Source organism: Agrilus planipennis, unplaced genomic scaffold (assembly GCF_000699045.2).
Source record: "Agrilus planipennis isolate EAB-ADULT unplaced genomic scaffold, Apla_2.0 scaffold40, whole genome shotgun sequence".
Lineage (NCBI taxonomy): Eukaryota > Metazoa > Arthropoda > Insecta > Coleoptera > Buprestidae > Agrilus > Agrilus planipennis.
This window is the reverse complement of record NW_020438938.1, coordinates 1,562,312-1,566,106: the sequence shown is the minus strand read 5'-3', so window position 1 is coordinate 1,566,106 and position 3,795 is coordinate 1,562,312. Positions and strand designations below refer to the sequence as shown.

Below are 3,795 nucleotides of genomic sequence, written 5' to 3'. Positions count from 1 at the left end.
GAGCTTGAATATAATACAAATAAACCCTTTATTTATTATCTTAACTTGTATTACTTTTGTTTATTGTGGCTTTTACTTCATTGTGCATAACAGGATGTTGTTATTTTTACTTATTTTCTGTAAAGAGGTTTAGATATTAATTGCTTGTTTAAACCTTTCGAGTAATGTTGCCTTAATCAATTATTATTTTGTTACTTTTTTGTATTATTCGTTGTTTAAGGGAGTTATTCATACTGTTGTTATAAAATAAAAATACAATAAAATAGTTTTTACCACTAATGTAAGTGCAAAAATTAAAAGAAATAAAAGTGCTTCAACTAATCCCTTCGTTTCATTTATTAAAATTTGATATATCTTACAGAAATACAATAAAAAAATCACTTAAAACATAAAAATATAACAACAAATATAAGATACAATTAATCTCTTAATAACAACTTCAGTATAATTGCAATATACTCTTAAAAAAGACATAATCAGTCTTTAACAATATTGCTATCAAATATTTCGAACGTAAACCATTTTTTCTTTATTTATTACGCTCACTTCTTAAGAAGGTCATAAATGACGCCTTAAATTCAGTAAAATTAAATATTTATTGCTGTAAATAATTACAAAGGACAATTAATAAACGTAAAATAATTTCTATTATTAAAATAAAATGAAGAAAACAAACGGTTCTCTTTGTAATCAATTTAAATTCCCGTAAACATTAGATGTTAAAAATGGTGAAGGTGCCGGACATCACATTCGTTAAGTAGAAACTTCGAAAATTTGCGATTTTGTATTAGGAGAGCATAAGTGACATAAGGTCTTTTCCCGCCTAGTAATCTTAGAATTTAGTGTTATTATTATTTTTTCAACCGAGAAACTTAAGGTGCGTTCATTTATACTGATGCGAATTTAAATTCAGTCATTGACTGATCCGACCTAAAGAAATTAAAATTTAGAAGGTAATTGGCTTCAGGATTCAATTAATTTGTATTCTCCCAAATTGAAATGCCCTATTCTCAATAATTTATACGAGTATAATTAAATAAAACAATATTAAAGTTTGTATAAATTTACGTTTAAACAACAGATCTATCGAACGCAGTAAAAATGATGGCTGCTGTTTGTTTATTTGTTTACAAGATAATTTACAGGTTAATTAGCCCGTAATTTTTCAAAAAACCAATGAAATCATAGAAAAATTAACATGTTAAATGTGGATAAATGTATATTTAATTTCAAACAATTATTTGGTGAGTTTCAGGAACCGACAATGTATTTTACGGACCTACAATCCTGCTGGTAATCATCAACATATTTTTCACCAAATTGGGAATGAACGAGCTATTTACGGTGAATACTACTTATAGAAGTCCTTTTGGTAAACTGAAATTAAGTTATATAGAGGTGTGTTAATTAAAATAGAAAGAGCGAATGATATATCTTGTAATCAGTACATCCCTAGGCATTACGATACATCTATGGCTATCTGCTACAGTAAATGACCCAAATCCTGCTTAATAGTATACCTCATGAATGGGTTTTACACTGGTGGTAAACAGTGAGAAATAACCTTGGAAATGTGAAATCTGAACGATATATACATAGAACATTGATTACAAATTAGTTGAGATACTTCTTGAAGGTTTGTAGCAATAATTCTTGATTTACACACTAGTTACTTATACTTCTGATTTCAGAAAGGCTGAGTATGGCCTTTTATTATTCTACAAGTGTTAATATTAATCGTTTAGTTCTGCAATAGGCAGCTGTGGTTCTATTAATGGAATTGGGATAATAAATCTGCTTTCGAATTTAGTACTTTGGGTACTGAGCAGATCCAGTAAAATATTGCTATTAGTACTGAAACTTGTTATACAACTACAAATTAAAAAAAGAAAAACAGACTGTGAGAAACCAAGATTTTTATGTGGCTGTAATTATATTAATTACAGTCTGATTCTAAATCTGCTTGTAAATTCTACATTGTTTTCTACATCCAATTTTATATTATTATTAATTTTAAATGTAAAACTAAGAACGTAAAGTATGTAATTGAACTGCTAAATTTTTCATTGAGTAGTTATAATTATTTTAAACAATGTTTTACTGAAAATTTGTTTGAAGACTTACCATTATACTTATCTTTCAACTTCAATAATTGTTTGTGAATACTATTACTGAAATATTTAAAAGTAAAATGTAAATCTTTAAACAAAGTACTTATGTAACTTATCTGATAATCATATACAAGTGGTAATGATCTTTATTAACTAACATTTACCGAAATCTTCTCTTTTACAGACCTTATATGTCTTAATTTGTGATATAATANGGTAATTTGAGGAGCGCTTTTTAATGTTTCAATTATTTTGTATATTTTATTGAAAATTAGCAAATGTGGTTCCGGAATGTAACTATTTGGCAACGCACTCAAAAACCGTTTGCACCATGAGATTCTACGTACTTTTTTACATAATTGTTCCTTCTCAAAACTTAGTTAATGCCTTCCGTCTGCTAATAATTTGACGAGCGCTTTTTCAAGTTTCAATTATTTTGTACATTTTATTAAAAATTAGCAAAAGTAGTTCCGGAATGTAACTATTTGGCAACGCACTCAAAAATCACTAGCACCATGAGATTCTACGTACCTTTTTTACATAATTGTTCCTTCTAAAAACTTAGTTAATGCCTTCCGTCTCCTAATAATTTGAGGAGCGCTTTTTCATGTTTCAATTATTTTGTACATTTTATTAAAAATTAGTAAAAGTAGTTCCGGAATGTAACTATTTGGCAACGCACTCAAAAACCGTTAAATAAGTACTATAAATACATACAATAACAATCATAAATCATTTATGTGGTCTTGTCTAACACATAACAACAATTAAAAACTGTTTTTAACAATTTTGCAAATGAGAAACTATTTTAAAGTTCTATTCTACCATCTTAATTACATTTTTGTTTGTAAGCACATATCTTACAATTGCAATTATGTATTACTTAGGTATTATTGTCTACCACAAAAACCTTTTTCATTTTAAGTAGTAAAAAAATTCCAATTTGATAATAAACCCAAAAAAATATCCAACTATGTGAGACCCTCCTTCCTTAGATTGTACAAAGTCAATTGACCATTTTTCAAAGAACCCTTATTACGTCTTGTGAACTGGTAGGAAAAAAGCAATATATATTTGCCTTTAATATCTCCAGTAATTTATTGTCTTGGCGTAATCCTAAAAAAAAGTAATTCAGAACTATAGCATTACAACGTCTTCAAATATTACTTATTTGCTGATATTATAAAATAGACATTACATTCGTAATACAAACAGTTGAAAAATAGAACTAATAATTCAAAAAATATATTTAATTGAGCTTGAATATAATACAAATAAACCCATTTCTATCAACAAGAATATTTCCTGTATGTTGGGTTGTCTATACAACATATCACAATTTGTAATTTAAATTATTATAATAATAAAAATTTGAATTGGCATCCCTAATATTGAAAAAATACAATATAAAGGTAAATATTCGTCAATCTGCTTCTTTGAAGTTGCAATTATAGCTCAATTATGGCCTTTGTATAAAATTGTTCGCCAACTTCACCAAAATTTTTAATAATAAAAAAAAAGAAAACCGTTAGCACCATGAGCTTCCACGTACTTTTTTACATAATTGTTACTTTTCAAAGCTTAGTTAATGCCTTTCGTCTCCTACTAATTTGACGAGCGCTTTTAGCCATTTTTATTGCTCCACTATGACGTAGTATATCCTACATAGAAATTACGCATTTCA

At 27.5% G+C, this 3,795-nt stretch overlaps 1 long non-coding RNA gene across 2 annotated transcripts; it reads left to right on the top strand.

Moving 5' to 3' along the window:
* The first annotated feature begins 1,102 nt into the window (after nt 1-1,102).
* LOC108735398 lies at nt 1,103-2,308 on the top strand. 2 transcript variants are annotated; one of them, XR_001937573.2, is made up of 3 exons: nt 1,103-1,398; nt 1,457-1,636; nt 1,692-2,308. It is a non-coding gene; the product is annotated as an uncharacterized LOC108735398 (long non-coding RNA). The 2 variants fall into 2 exon arrangements; XR_001937572.2 differs by having other exon boundaries at nt 1,446-1,636.
* Nucleotides 2,309-3,795: the final 1,487 nt, after the last annotated feature.